At 44.6% G+C, this 16,254-nt stretch overlaps 2 protein-coding genes across 5 annotated transcripts in view; one reads left to right on the forward strand and one right to left on the reverse strand.

Moving 5' to 3' along the window:
* The window catches only part of CCDC171 (coiled-coil domain containing 171), a 104,575-nt gene extending 94,680 nt beyond the window's left edge, over positions 1 to 9,895 (reverse strand). For both annotated transcript variants that reach the window (XM_077250025.1, XM_077250017.1), the window contains exon 1: positions 9,758 to 9,895. The gene's annotated coding sequence lies outside the window, so the exon portion shown is untranslated. The remainder of the gene's footprint in view (positions 1 to 9,757) is intronic.
* A 378-nt stretch (positions 9,896 to 10,273) lies between these two features.
* ACO1 (aconitase 1) overlaps positions 10,274 to 16,254 on the forward strand; it is a 95,250-nt gene continuing 89,269 nt past the window's right edge. The window contains exon 1 of one of the 3 annotated variants that reach the window (XM_077250037.1): positions 10,274 to 10,414. The gene's annotated coding sequence lies outside the window, so the exon portion shown is untranslated. Of the gene's footprint in view, positions 10,415 to 12,574; positions 12,714 to 16,254 lie in introns of those variants that run through there. The other 2 variants (XM_077250071.1, XM_077250063.1) reach the window with 2 other exon arrangements.

The raw sequence follows: 16,254 nt of genomic DNA on the forward strand, positions 1-16,254 counted from the left end.
AACTTGTAATTTATTCATTGTGCTGCCTGGAGTTTGTATATAAATGAGTCCAGTGGGCGGTCCTACTAGTGATTGACAGCTACCTCTGCATACACCGACTAGGCCTGCCCACTGGACTCATATATACACTATGTTCCAAATTATTATGCAACTGACATTTTTATCGGATTTTCCTAAATGGTTGGTGCAAATGACAGTCAGTCTAATAAAAGTAATCACCCATTAGAGTATACATCGCATTTTATTGAAGAAACCTCCCAATGATAACAGTATAATCCCCCAAAATGAATAAAAACTCAAAACGCACTGTTCCAAATTATTAGGCACAGCAGAATTTCTAAACATTTTATATGTTTTAAAGAACTGAAAATGCTCATTTGTGGAATTAGCAGCATTAGGAGGTCACATTCACTGAACAAAAAAGCTATTTAACTCCAAAACATCCCAACAGGCCAAGTTACATGTTAACATAGGACCCTTCTTTGATGTCACCTTCACAATTCTTGCATCCATTGAACTTGTGAGTTTATGGAGAGTTTCTGCTTGTATTTCTTTGCATGAAGTCGGAATAGCCTCCGAGAGCTGCTGTTTTGATGTGAACTGCCTCCCACCCTCATAGATCTTTTGCTTGATGATACTCCAAAGGCTCTCTATAGGGTTGAGGTCAGGGGGAGATGGTGGCCACACCATGAGTTTATCTCCTTTTATGCCCATAGCAGCCAATGAGGTATTCTTTGCAGCATGAGATGGGGCATTGTCATGCATGAAGATGATTTTGCTCCTGAAGGCACATTTCTGCTTTTTATACCATGGAGGAAAGTTGTCAGTCAGAAACTCTATACAGTATACTTTGCAGAGGTCATTTTCACACCTTCAGGAACCTTAAAGGACCCTACCAGCTGTTTCTCCATAATTCTGGACCAAAACATGACTCCTCCACCTCCTTGCTGACTTGCAGCCTTGTTGGGACATGGTGCCATCCACCAACCATCCACTACTCCATCCATCTGGACCATCCAGGGTTGCTCAACACTTATCAGTAAACAAGACTGTTTGGAAATTAGTCTTCATGTATGTGTGGGTCCACTGCAACCATTTCTGCTTGTGAACACTGTTTAAGGGTGGCCGAATAGTAGGTTTATGCACCACAGCAAGCCTTTGAAGGAGCCTACACCTTGAAGTTCGAGGGACTCCAGAGGCACCAGCAGCTTCAACTATCTGTTTGCTGCTTCGTAATGGCTTTTTAGCAGCTGCTCTCTTAATCCGATGAACTTGCCTGGCAGAAATCTTCCTCATTATGCCTTTATCAGCATAAACACATCTGTGCTCAGATACAGCCACAAATCTCTTAACACTTCGATGATAACGCTTAAGTTTTCGGGAAATTTCTAATGTTTTCATCCCTTCACCAAGGCATTGCACTATTTGATGCTTTTCGGCAGCAGAGAGATCCTTTTTCTTTCCCATGTTACTTGAAAACTGTGACCTGCTTAATAATGTGGAACATCATTTTTAAGTAGTTTTCCTTTAATTAGAATCATCTGGAAAACCAATTATCACATGTGTTTAAGATTGATTTCAGTGATACATTGAGCCCTGAGACACAATACCATCCACGAGTTTATTTGAAAAACAAAACAATTAAATCTTTATCACACTTAAATCCAATTTGCATAATAATTTGGAACACAGTGTACAGTGGGTACGGAAAATATTCAGACCCCTTTAAAATTTTTCACTCTTTGTTTCATTGCTGCCATTTGGTAAATTCAAAAGAAAAACTGAAATATCACATGGCCATAAGTATTCAGACCCTCTGCTCACTATTGATTAGAAGCACCCTTTTGAGCTAGTACAGCCATAAGTCTGTAGCGCTCTGGCCGACGGGCCCCATTTTTAAGCTGCAGGTGGACTAGGTCCCGCCTGCCCTCAGGCATCCCCCTGGTCTCCGAAGTCCTGCTCACCCAGTCAACGCTCCCGTGACAATTCCTCATGCAGCAGCATCTGTCCGGAGTACGTCCTCCGCTCCCTCGCTTCCTGGTTGCAGGGGAGCGAGCACAGAGTGCGTGTGCGCCGCTGTCAAAGCATTTAAAAGGGCCAGCGCACCCTTTTTCTTAAAATGTCCTCTCAGCCAATCGTGGTGAGTTCTGGGTGTATTTAAGGTCCGCACTTCCTTTGGGAGGTGCCTGGGCAATTTTGTGTTTATTCCTTAGTTGCTGTCCTCAGGTCGCAGACAAGCGCTTGCTCGTGTGGTCTTTATCTTCCTTTCATTAACACTCCATGTTTTCTTCTAGTTCCGTGTCCCATCTGTCCATCATCTGTCTGCGGACTCTGTGGGTACTCTCTGGATCATCTGGTACTTCCCCCTCCAATTCCCAGGACCTCCCGTTTGCTTCTCAGGTGTGTCTCTATCCCTCTCGGGTCTGACCCTCTGGTCTTGGAGCCGTTTCACTTGAGTCTCCTTAGTTGTATCGGCACAGTCCCTGTATAGGTATCTCAGTCCAGGGGGTATTCCCTGTGGGTCTTCTTGTTTTATGTCACCAAAAAAGTCTTGCAATTTATCTTATGTCTTTGTCACCCTGGTTCCTAGGGTTCAGCTTCCACAGTATACTGTGGTCCAGTGGGTTCACTATCCCCATTCTGCCTGCCTCCGTGTGACAAAGTCTTCTTGGGAATGATGCAACAAGTTTTTCACACCTGGATTTGGGGATCTTCTGCCATTCTTCCTTGCAGACCCCCTCCAGTTCCGTCAGGTTGGATTGTGATCGTTAGTGGACAGCCACTTTCAGGTCTCTACAGAAATGCTCAATTGGATTTAGGTCAAGAATGGTCAGAGTTGTTCTGAAGCCACTCCTTTGTTATTTTAGCTGTGTGCTTAGGGTCATTGTCTTGTTGGAAGTTGACCCTTCAGCCAAGTCTGAGGTCCAGAGCAGGATATCTCTGTACTTGGCTGCATTCATGTTTCCTTCAATGGCAACCAGACGTCCTGTCCCTGCAGATGAAAAACACCCCCATAGCATGATGCTGCCACCTCCATATTTCACTGTTGGGATTGTATTGGGCAGGTGATGAGCAGTGCCTGGCTTTCTCCACACATACCACTTAGAATTATCACCAAAAAGGTCTATCTTCATCTCAGACCAGAGAATCTTATTTCTCATAGTCTGGGAGTCCTTCATGTGTTTTGTAACAAACTCTATGCGGGCTTTCATATGTCTTGAACTGAGGAGAGACTTCCGTTAAGCCACTTTGCCATAAAGGCCTGACTGGTGGAGAGCTGCAGCGATAGTTGACTTTGTGGAACTTTCTCCCATCTCACTACTGCATCTCTGGAGCTCAGCCACAGTGATCTTGGTTCTTCTTTACCTTTCTCACCAAGGCTCTTCTCCCTCGATTGCTCATTTTAGCTGGACGGCCAGGTCTAGGAAGACTTCTGGTGGTCTCAAACTTCTTCCATTTAAGGATTATGGAGGCCACTGTGCCCTTAGGAACCTTGAGTACTGCAAAAATTCTGTTGTAACCTTGGCCAGATCTGTGCCTTGCCACAATCCTGTCTCTGAGCTCCTTGGCCAGTTCCTTTGACCTCATGATTCTCATTTGGTCTGACATGCACTGTGAGCTGTGAGGTCTTATATAGACAGGTGTGTGCCTTTGCAAATCAAGTCCTATCAGTTTAATTAAACACTGCTGGACTCCAATGAAGGAGTAGAACCATCTCAAGGAGGATCACAATGAAATGGACAGCATGTGACTTAAATATGAGTGTCTGAGCAAAGGGTCTGAATACTTATGACCATGTGATATTTCAGTTTTTCTTTGTTAATAAATTTGCAAAAATTACAACATTTCTGTTTTTTTTCAGTCAAGATGGGGTGCAGAGTGTACATTAATGAGAAAGAAATGAACATTTTTTAATTCACCAAATGGCTGCAATGCAACAAAGAGTGAAAAATTTAAAGGGGTCTGAATACTTTCAGTACCCACTGTATATAAACATGGGGAGTACAAAGAAACAAATTACAAGTTTTATGGAAACTTTTCCCACAAAACTGTATATCAATCTGATCAGCTCCTCCTGCCTGTAGATCACTTACCATTTTCAACACAACAGGTTCCCTTTGATATACAATAAAACAACATATCGGTGTCCAAAAATATGCACAGCTATCTATCAGGCCATACTGTTGTTTAGCACCCAGGCTTTCCATATACTGTTGTTTAGCACCCAGGCTTTCCATATATAAATGCAAATCCTTGGCTTTTATAATATTGGGATTCACAGTACCAGAAAAAAAAGTAGCCCTCATTTGTTGGCAACAATATCACTATTGATTGCTTTTTCATCCCCAAAAATGCATAGTAAAGTAACTGTATAGTGAGCTAGAGGACTTAGCCCATATAAAAAACCATACCAGTACTATACATTTTAGTAGTTCAATGCCTGAGAAAAATACTTTTAATTCAAATGCAAACTGGGACTCGTTACACCACCGGAAATAGAATTTTGGTTATTTTCCCCCACTTCTGATTGACCTGAACTCATCCCGCGGGTGTGCAATTCTATAACTTTAGCCTAGCTTTCCATAAATAAATGGGTGTACACATTCTCCCTGGCTCCCCTAAGCAGACGCTGCTCGCCAATGAAGATGAAGCTGGAGATCTTATCACCGAGCACAATGTGGGTTAAAACATATTTCTTCACATATCACTGCCCTGCCCCAGGCCACCGACTGAAGTATGTGATACAGCTCGTCAGCTGACACACAGGTCTTGAGAGTGGTACGTCTTCAGTCTGCAGCCCATTTTAGCTCACTCTGGAAGAACTCCTTTAGCCCCAGAAGAAATGTAATTCTAGTGGTGTTGGCTATTTCTCCCGGCGCCATGACGCCTTTATGTAATGTGACAATTGTAGTCAATCAGCGGACGTCAGCTCTGAACGAATACTGACAGCCTGCAGCCGATCAGTGGTTATTTCACTGAGGAGAGACATAGTGCCAACATCATGCTAATTGCCGCGAGCAGGACTTTTTTCTTGATCTTTCAGTATTTGAGTATTGATGACAAGTTATATCACATGAAAAAAATCTATTTTTTCCTGACTACTTTTCTGAAGTATGTTGTCAATTATAAGAGATAAGAAGATGGATTCATGCGATTTCAGCCCAGAATCGTGGTCAGTGGTGTCTGGCTGCTAGACAGGAAGCCCGCAAATCACTTACCTTCCAGCGTCCCCAGCGCAGCAGTTCATTTGTCAGGGTTGGTGCAATATCATGTGCGCATTGTGATGAATAAATGACGTTATACTGGCCCTGGCTAATAAAAAACCCAAGCCATGGATGCTGGAAGGTAAGAGATTCGAGGGGTTCCCATCTACTGGCCAGGTTCCACTGACCTGGATGATGGACCAGACCGACCTTCTTGTTTGTGTAGTAGGTGAAACATGAGAAACTTTCAGCAGTCTCATTTAGGCTACTTTCACACTAGCGTCGTGCACTGCCGTCGCTATGCGTCGTTTTGTAGAAAAAACGCATCCTGCAAAAGTGCTTGCAGGATACGTTTTTTTTCCATAGACTTGCATTAGTGACGCAGTGCCACACGTCGCAAACGTCGTGCGACATATCGTCGCCACCAAAAAACGTTGCATGTAACGTTTTTTGGTGCGTCGTGACCGTCTGCCCCCGCCTCCCCGCACATCACAATGGGGCAGCGGATGCGTTGAAAAACAGCATCCGCTGCCCCCGTTGTGCGGCGCTTTCACTGCTTGTGTCGGTACGTCGCAACGACGCAATTCGTCGTGCGTCGTACGATGCTAGTGTGAAAGTAGCCTTAGGAGAACCTAGAATGCTAAATGCTAAGAATGCTAAAAGCTGACGGGGGTACACAGTGTTATTTAGACCCCGTGTCTTCTCTACGGCTTCAGGTGGTCATTTTCCTGAGGTGACTTTGCTGTCGTGCTTGCGGTTCTTTACACTGTGAAGTATAGGGAGCAAGTGGCTACTTAGCGGAAGCCGCTAGAAGAATGTGCATAGCTCTTTTCAACCACTTCACTGTTTCTGAACACAGAATTAAGAAATTACGTATGGAACATATGCACAGCAGTGTTGTTTTGATGTTGCTGCGCACTATGTCCATTTTATGGGGTGAACTCCACCTCAACAAGACTTTGTATGCATATACCCACACAATGATCAAGCACTGATGAAAATCTGACTGAAACTGGTCCAGTTGTTTTTTTGTTTTTTTTCCACAAACGGAAAAAAAAATTGTCTGAACTTGGCCTCAAGCCTCATTCATATGGTCAGTTTCTCTCTTACATAAAATAAAAACACAGTGACATGGGTTTGGGCAGTTTACACCATCAGTTTCATCAGGGTTTCTTGTATGCAAAAGCAAGTGACGGAGAATTCTCAGGCCTCTCCTATCCCAGGGTGAGTACCGGACATGCACCTGGGATGCCATCAGAGGGCTGCCTGAGTATTTAGCTGACCCATATAGACTTGAAGGACTCAAATCAGTCATGTCTTTGCTTTGATTTGTTTTTTTTTTTATAGGTACTTGTATTTATTTTTTAGCAGATCATATGAATATCCCCATAGATTATAATGGATACATGTTTCATCCATGAAAACCAGAACACCTACAAAGAAACAGATGCCTGAAGGAAGACTAAGGCTATGTCTTCAATGAAACCCTGCAAAGTGCCCTGGATGAAGCTGCACCTCCTATACATAGAACAACTCAGCACAGACGGCGACAACCGTGGCACACGTTGCAAACACGTTTCCTGCAGCGGTGCTACAGGTGCGCCGAACGTCTGTGGAGAAAATCTAATCTACCCGAAGATTTCATCCATTATAAGTTCATGCTAAAAACATACAACTCTGCCCTTCACCTCTCCAAACAAACCTATTTCAACACCCTCATCATCTCACTATCCAATAACCCTAAACGTCACTTTGACACTTTCCAGTCCCTACTCAACCCAAGAGAGCAGGCCCCAACCATGGATCTCCACGCTGACGATCTGGCCAATTATTTCAAAGAAAAAATTGACCACATTCGACAGGAAATCATCTCCCAATCTCTTCATACCATGCACTGTCCTCCCTCCCCCACTGCATCTAGTTCACTCTCTGACTTTGAACCAGTTACAGAAGAAGTAAGCAGGCTCCTTGCATCTTCTCACCCGACCACTTGCACCAGTGACCCCATTCCGTCACATCTCCCCCAGTCCCTTTCCCCGGCTGTCACCTCTCACCTAACAAAAATATTCAACCTTTCCCTCACTTCCGGTATTTTTCCCTCCTCATTTAAGCATGCCATCATACATCCATTACTTAAAAAACCCTCCCTCGACCAAAACTGTGCCGCTAATTATAGACCTGTCTCTAATCTTCCCTTCATCTCTAAACTCCTCGAACGCCTGGTCCACTCCCGTCTTACCCGCTATCTCTCAGATAACTCTCTTCTCGACCCTCTTCAATCTGGTTTCCGCTCTTTACACTCTACTGAAACTGCCCTCACTAAAGTCTCTAATGACCTACTAACAGTTAAATCTAATGGTCACTACTCCATGCTAATTCTCTTGGATCTCTCTGCAGCATTCAATACTGTGGATCATCAGCTCCTCCTCACTATGCTCCGCTCCATCGGCCTCAAGGACACCGTTCTCTCCTGGTTCTCCTCCTATCTCTCTGACCGCTCCTTCACTGTATCTTTTGCTGGTTCTTCTTCCTCTCACCTTCCCCTTACTGTTGGGGTTCCTCAAGGATCAGTCCTAGGCCCCTCCTCTTCTCTTTGTATACTGCCCCTATTGGACAATCAGTAGATTTGGGTTCCAGTACCATCTCTATGCTGGCGACACCCAATTATACACTTCTGCTCCTGATATCATGCCGACCTTTTTAGAAAACACCAGTGATTGTCTTACCGCTGTCTCTAACATCATGTCCTCCCTATATCTGAAACTGAACCTGTCAAAAACTGAACTCCTCGTGTTCTCTCCCTCTACTAACCTACCTTTGCCTGACATTGCCATCTCTGTGTGTGGTTCCACCATTACTCCAAAGCAACATGCCCGCTGCCTTGGGGTCATCCTTGATTCCGAGTTTTCATTCACCCCCCACATCCGATCACTGGCTCGCTCTTCTTATCTGCATCTCAAAAACATTTCTAGAATTCGCCCTTTTCTTACTTTCAACTCTGCAAAAACTCTTACTGTTTCACTTATTCATTCCCGTCTGGACTATTGTAACTCTCTACTAATCGGCCTCCCTCTTACCACACTCTCCCCGCTCCAATCTGTCCTGAATGCTGGAGCCAGAATCATATTCCTCACCAACCGTTACACCGATGCCTCTACCTTGTGCCAGTCATTACACTGGCTACCCATCCACTCCAGAATCCAGTACAAAACTACTACTCTCATCCACAAAGCACTCCATGGCTCAGCACCACTCTACATCTCCTCTCTGGTCTCAGTCTACCACCCTACCCGTGCCCTCCGCTCTGCTAATGACCTCAGGTTAGCATCCTCAATAATCAGAACCTCCCACTCCCGTCTCCAAGACTTTACACGTGCTGCGCCGATTCTTTGGAATGCACTACCTAGGTTAATACGATTAATCCCCAATCCCCACAGTTTTAAGCGTGCCCTAAAAATGCATTTGTTCAGACTGGCCTACCACCTCAACGCATTAACCTAACTATCCCTGTGTGGCCTATTAAAAAAAATAAAAAAAAAACAAACATAATCAGGTTCCTCTCATCATGTTCTCATACACTTCATGCAGTTAATAGCACTCTGTGTCTGTACTGCTACATACTTAGGCTGTTAACTGGTTCATGCAGCTTTACATGAACACCCGAGCCTTACACTATGGCTGGTCCAAATAACTAAAGCAATTGTTACCATCCACCTCTCGTGTCTCCCCTTTTCCTCATAGTTTGTAAGCTTGCGAGCAGGGCCCTCATTCCTACTGGTATCTGTTTTTACTGTTATGCTGTAATGTCTATTGTCTGTACAAGTCCCCTCTATAAGTTGTAAAGCGCTGCGGAATATGTTGGCGCTATATAAATAAAATTATTATTATTATTATGTCTAAACGTTGCGCTTTTGCTGTGGTTTTTATGCAAATTTTAAGCCGCAGTATCTCTAAGCAGAGGTTGCACGTCCCGCGCCTGATGCTGCCCACGGATTGGCCATGTGTTAGCGGTCAGCATCGCATGGACCAGTGTTCCAATAGGGCAGTTCAGATGACAGTTTCTCCTTGTGGACCAAGTGGCCGTGGGAAACCTATCGCAGCAAGCACTGGATAGCATCAGGATATACGAGTGTCTGATGGCGGTCTTACGGGGTGAGGAAGGACCCACCAGCCCCCTGTACGTGTCGGGGTGATGTGCAGCAGCTCAGTCCTACACAGAATTGCCCCCACATGGATGGTTGCTATGGCAACCACCGGTTGTGTGGCCGGCAGGGGTGTATGGACTAGGTGCAGGGGCGTCACAGGAGAAGTGGGGCTGTGCTGCATTGGGGCTCCCGCCTTGCCAGTATCACCACTGGTGGTCCTAGTGTGCGGTGGGCACAGGTTCCCCGGTCCGCAGCACCCACCAATGTTGAGCAGCTAGTGCCACAATATGGGGGTCTCACACAGTCCTACCCTAGGGATGAAGGCAGAGGACCGGCAGCAGCTAATGGAAGGAGAACCACAAGTGTCAGCTCGCCATCCGCCTGCACCATGGCAGCACGGGCCCCTACCTGCTCCCTGCGATCCGGCCGCTTATTGTTCCCATTGATGACGTTCCTCGGCTTCTATGTCCCGCTGCAGCGCCCGCCGGAACAATCTCTGGCCTCTGATTGGTGGAATCTGTGCTCTCTTGTAGAGCGAGAGATCTAATTGGTGAAGAGGAGCAGCCGGATTCCACTCTCCGGAGGGACAGTCGGTTGCTATAGGCAACAAGGGGGACGCTATGGAAGCCGATAGGAGGAAAAAAAGATGGCGGCTGACAAAGTCGCAGCTATGTAAAAATTCTGTAGAAGTCACACAATTCTATACACTGATAACAACATAACGTCAGATGCGGCTAACGTCAATTGCAGTAACACTGATAACCACTAGGTGCCGCTCACACACGCTTCCTATAACATACAGAATGGATTTTAAACGTCTGCATTAGTCACATGTCATAGCTGTCAAGCACCTCGCAGCTTCCGCCAATCCGGGCAGAGGGGCGTGGTCTGTCACAGGACCAACCAGTAACGGGGAAGAGGCGTGGACTTTCAACAAACAAAACTTTATTCCGGGCTTGGTGTGCTAGCAGTGCACTTCCTTTCTGGGCTCCTGACGTGCCTGTCCTGGTAGGGCTCGGGTCAGGTCTATGCCCCACGTCTAGGAGGAGCAGCCACCCGTGGCAGGTGAGGGGCTGGGTGGGCTCACGCTGGCTGTGCCTGTCATGTGACCTCTCTGTAATGGAGGGGATGTGCTGCTGGTAGCATGAGTGCTGTGCCTGCAGAGCCTGAGCAGCAGTGTGGAGGCCGGACTACTGCCATGTGTCAGCGGGACTACTGCAGGAATAGCTCGAGGGGTTTCCAACAAGTGGTGCCTGTCACGACTAATGGGGGCTCCAAACTATCCCCCGTCAGGACACGCGTCTGGGGCGCCTCTGGCTGTTCTAACCTGCTCCATAGCCAGACAGCAGACCCTGAGGTGCAATAGGCCCTGTACAGGCTGGTACCATTACACCCCCTGAAGAATCCTTTATGGCTGGAGTATTTGAGCTGTGAGGGCAGACTACTTAGCCCGGAGGCGCTGGCTTACTGTGGCACCTTATTGGTCTTAATGCATAGCTAATAAAGTGTATTTATGTAGGTATGTTATTCTCTATCTCCCACATATCCATATATAAGGTGCTATTCCTTGGTGGATATTGAGGTTTGTCTGCTATTATATTGTTGGGAGGTGTAAAGATTCCCAAGCTCCCTCACAGAAGGTTTTCTCCTTGGATTACATGATTGAATCCATTATTATTATGATTATTATTATTTATTTATATAGCACCATTAATTCCATGGTGCTGTACATGAGACGGGGTTATATACAAAGTTATAGATATCACTTACAGTAAACAAACTTACAGTGACAGACTGGTACAGAGGGGCGAGGACCCTGCCCTTGAGGACTTCTACAGGATTATGGGGAAGGAGACAGTAGGTCAAGGGTTGCGGTAGCTTCGATAATGTTGAGGTGGTCGTGTGGTCATTACAGGCTGTAAGTTTTGAAGAGATGGGTTTTCAGGTTCCGTTTGAAGGATCCAAATGTGGTGGAAAACCGGTTGTGTTGGGGCAAAGAATTCCAGATGATGGGGGATATTCGGGAGAAGTCTTGGAGGTGATTGGATGAGGAGCGAATAAGTGTGGAGGAGAGAAGGAGGTCTTGGGAGGACCGGAGATTACGTGAGGGAAGATATAGAGAGATTAGTTTGGAAATATACGGAGGAGACAGGTTATGGATGGCTTTGTAGGTCAGTGTTAGTAGTTTAAACTGGATACGCTGGGAAATTGGGAGCCAGTGAAGGGATTTGCAAAGAGGGGAAGCAGGAGTGTAGCGAGGAGAGAGATGAATTAGTCGGGCAGCAGAGTTAAGGACGGACTGGGGGTTGCGAGAGTGTTAGAAGGTAGACAACAAAGGAGGATGTTGCAGTAGTCAAGACAGGAGATGATGAGGGTATGCACAAGCATTTTGGTAGAGTGAGGGTTGAGGAAAGGACGAATTCTGGAAATATTTTTGAGCTGTAGGTGGCGAGAGCTTGGATGTGTGGTTTGAAGGACATGGCAGAGTCAAGGGTTTCTGAGGCAGCGGATTACTGGGACAGGGGAAAGTGTCAGGATTTTATGCAGGTAAAATCCTGACCAAAAATGCACCTGAGGTCACTGGCAGGTCACCTGCGGTGTTCCTGCGTGTTTTGCTCATTGTAGCAACATGCTGCGTTCTGAAAAAACGCAACGCATGTGCGTTTTTGCTTGAAAAACGCATACGTTTTTTAATGCACAGTGGAGACGGGATTTCATTAAATCACCCCCACTATGCTGTAACATCTGGACGCTGCGTTTTTGACGCTGCAGCTCAGTGCTGCATCAAAAACGCAGCGTTTCCTGAACGTGGACACATACCCTTGTATAGTATTTAAGATTACGCAACTAAATTTTATGTCCTAAGAGAAGTCATCAGTGTCAGATTTGTGGTCTGACACCCATGACTCCCACCAATTAGATGTTAGCAGGTACTGGACTTGTACAGTGTATGAAGCCACAACACCTCAGCTGTGTACACATTGTGATATTTTCTGGTACCGCCGCTCAGTTCCCATAGAAGCAAATGAGGGCTGAGCTGTAATACCTGAGCACAGCCATTACAATCTATGGCGCTGTAGTATTCTGCCTTTGAACACTGTGTACTACTAGTCTGCTTTACTGACTATGTGGGTGGCAGGTGTTTACTCCTTCCATTCTGATACTGATCTATGCGAAGGGCAGAGTCAGACATCCCTATAAATTGGAATGAGATTAGATTGCAGTGCACAGACTGGCTGGTGGCTCTCCAGACCTGAGCGTGACACCTGCATAGTAATACCTGCAGCTTTTGCGTGCAGGAGAGCCGCCAGCCACTCCATGCACTGTGTTCCGATCTTGCTCCGATTTTATACGGACTTCTAAGGTAGGTCATTAATATTTGTCTTGGACACCCCTTTAAGTTCTTGCTTTATTTGTATGTTGTGAGAAGTCATTCAAGCCTTGCCTAAAGATTGCAGCACGATTAATAGAATTGAGAAGCCTAGTGCTGTAGATTTCCTCCTTGGAGGGGTAGTGGTGAGGCTTACATGACGAAGCCGTATACTAAGAGTATATATCTGTACGTGTGTGTATGTGTGTATGTATAATATATATATATATATCTCCAACTAACACAGCTTTAGACTTCCAAACATTAGAAAACCTAAAATGACAACACGAGTGAGAGCAAAATGGGTTTACTCAGACAATGTTGTCAAAGCTGACTCATTTGTATATATAAAAAACAAAAACGACACAGCTTTATGCAGCATGCAGGGTAACCCACAACATGAATGCTACTTCTACTAAACCCAAACAGCCATAATAAAATATTTGAGAAAATGAGGCAATTATTGAAGTTCACCCCGGTGCTACCTACTTCTGCCGCAGATATACAATAGCTGGGCACGTCGCAGTGTACACCTGATAAACGTCAAGCTGTGGTGCTTATCTCGTAAACTTTGGACTTTTCCACCAGTGGCAATCTCTGAGTTGGTCATTTAACATTTCATAGCACCTGATTCTGTTTGCTTAGCTTTTTATTCTTTTTGAATTTGCTGGATAATCGTTTTTGCTTTTGTTGGAAATGCATAATGGAGTTTCGATGAGTCAGCCTGATTCCGCTGCACGACCAGCTCTACCCTCACCTACTGTATCCTCACCCATCCCTTGTAGATTGTGAGCCCTCGCGGGCAGGGTCCTCTCTCCTCCTGTACCAGTTGTGACTTGTATTGTTTAAGATTATTGTACTTGTTTTTATTATGTACACGCCTCCTCACATGTAAAGCGCCATGGAAAAAATGGCGCTATAATAATAAATAATTCCATATGATTGAATGCTGTAGGTCTCGTTAGGTGAACATTTTTCAGAGAATATGAATTTTCCACTTTTGACAAGTATCTTTCTTCTTGATAGAGCTCTTTTTGATGATCTGCTCACGGAAGACTAGTAGCCATAGCTGTTCCTGCTGAACAGTCACAGATTTTCCCCACTGATGTCTTTGTCTTCTCGAGTGTGTGTAGGGGGTAGTCTTACCTATACATTTTATGCAGGAACCCATAAAGTTTGCCGTCCTGGCAGCCCTAGCCACACCACCTGAGGTCTCAGTAAATTAGTTTGTGTGCAGAACTTTTTGTTCAGCACCCACATCCTACACACACATACCTTTTGCGGTTTATAAGAAATTTCATGAATTTCATATGACGTCCTTCGCAAATATTAACCTGCCCAATTCCAGCCTTGCTGAAGCATCCCCAGATCATCACCGATCCTCCACCAAATTTCACAGTGGGTGCAAGACACTGGCTTGTACACCTCCCCAGGTCTCCGTCTAACCATTAGACGACCAGGTGTTGATCTGGAGGATGCTTCAGCAAGGCAGGAATTGGGCAGGTTAATCTTTGCGAAGGATGTAAGAATCAAACCGCATACAAGGTTATCCTGGAAAAACAGTTGATTCCTTCTGCTCAGGCAATGTTCCCCAACTCTGAGGACTGGTTTTTCCAGCAGGACAATGCGCCATGCACACAGCTAAGTCAATTAAGGTGTGGATGAAGGACCACCACATCAAATCCCTGTCATGGCCAGCCTAATCTCCAGACCTGAACCCCATTGAAAACCTCTGGAATGTAATCAAGAGGAAGATGGATAGTGACAAGCCATCAAACAAAAAAAAACTGCTTACATAATTTGTGTACCAGGAGTGGCATAAGGTCACCCCAAAGCAGTGTAAGACTGGTGGAAAGCATGCCAAGACGCATGAAAGCTGTGATTAACAATCATAGTTATTCCACAAAATGTTGATTTCTGAACTCTTCCTGAGTTAAAACATTAGTATTGTTGTTTCTAAATGATTATGTACTTTTCTTTTTTTTTTTTTTTTTTTTGCATTAACCCCTTCACCCCCAAGGGTGGCTTGCACGTTAATGACCAGGCCAATTTTTACAATTCTGACCACTGTCCCTTTATGAGGTTATAACTCTGGAACGCTTCAACGGATCTTGGCGATTCTGACATTGTTTTCTCGTGAAATATTGTACTTCATGATAGTGATAAAATTTATTCGATATAATTTGCGTTTATTTGTGAAAAAAAATGAATATTTTGCGAAAATTTTGAAAATTTCGCAATTTTCCAACTTTGAATTTTTATGCCCTTAAATCACAGACATATGTCACGCAAAATACTTAATAAGTAACATTTCCCACATGTCTACTTTACATCAGCACAATTTTGGAACCAAAATTTTTTTTTTGTGACGGAGTTATAAGGGTTAAAAGTTGACCAGAAATTTCTCATTTTTACAACACCATTTTCTTTTAGGGACCACATCTCATTTGAAGTCATTTTGAGGGGTCTATATGAAAGAAAATACCCAAGCGTGACACCATTCTAAAAACTGCACCCCTCAAGGTACTAAAAACCACTTTCAAGAAGTTTATTAACCCTTCAGGTGTTTCACAGAAATTTTTGGAATGTTTAAATAAAAATGAACATTTAACTTTTTTTCACCAAAAAATTATTTCAGCTCCAATTTGTTTTATTTTACCAAGGGTAACAGGAGAAAATAGATGCCAAAATTTGTTGTCCAATTTGTCCTGAGTACGCTGATACCCCATATGTCGGGGTAAACCACTGTTTGGGCGCATGGCAGAGCTCGGAAGGGAAGGAGCGCCATTTGACTTTTCAATGCAAAATTGACTGGAATTGAGATGGGATGCCATGTTGCATTTGGAGAGCCCCTGATGTGCCTAAACATTGAAACCCCCCACAAGTGACACCATTTTGGAAAGTAGACCCCCTAAGGATCTTATCTAGATGTGTGGTGAGCACTTTGACCCAACAAGTGCTTCACAGAAGTTTATAATGCAGAACCGTAAAAATAAAAAATCATATTTTTTCACAAAAATGATCTTTTCGCCCCCAATTTTTTATTTTCCCAAGGGTAAGAGAAGAAATTAGACGACAAAAGTTGTTGTGCAATTTGTCCTGAGTACGACGATACCCCATATGTGGGGGTAAACCACTGTTTGGGCGCATAGCAGAGCTCGGAAGGGAAGGAGCACTTTTTTACTTTTCAATGCAAAATTGACTGGAATTAAGATGGGATGCCATGTTGCGTTTGGAGAGCCCCTGATGTGCCTAAACATTAAAAACCCCCACAAGTGACACCATTTTGGAAAGTAGACCCCCTAAGGAACTTATCTAGATGTGTTTTGAGAGCTTTGAACCCCCAAGTGTTTCACTACAGTTTATAACGCAGAGCCGTGAAAATAAAAATTCTTTTTTTGTTCACAAAAATGATTTTTTAGCCCCCAGTTTTGTATTTTCACAAGGGTATCAGGATAAATTGGACCCCAAAGGTTGTTGTCCAATTTGTCTTGAGTACGCTGATACCCCATATGTGGGGGGGAACCACTGTTTG

Source organism: Ranitomeya variabilis, chromosome 1, assembly GCF_051348905.1.
Source record: "Ranitomeya variabilis isolate aRanVar5 chromosome 1, aRanVar5.hap1, whole genome shotgun sequence".
Lineage (NCBI taxonomy): Eukaryota > Metazoa > Chordata > Amphibia > Anura > Dendrobatidae > Ranitomeya > Ranitomeya variabilis.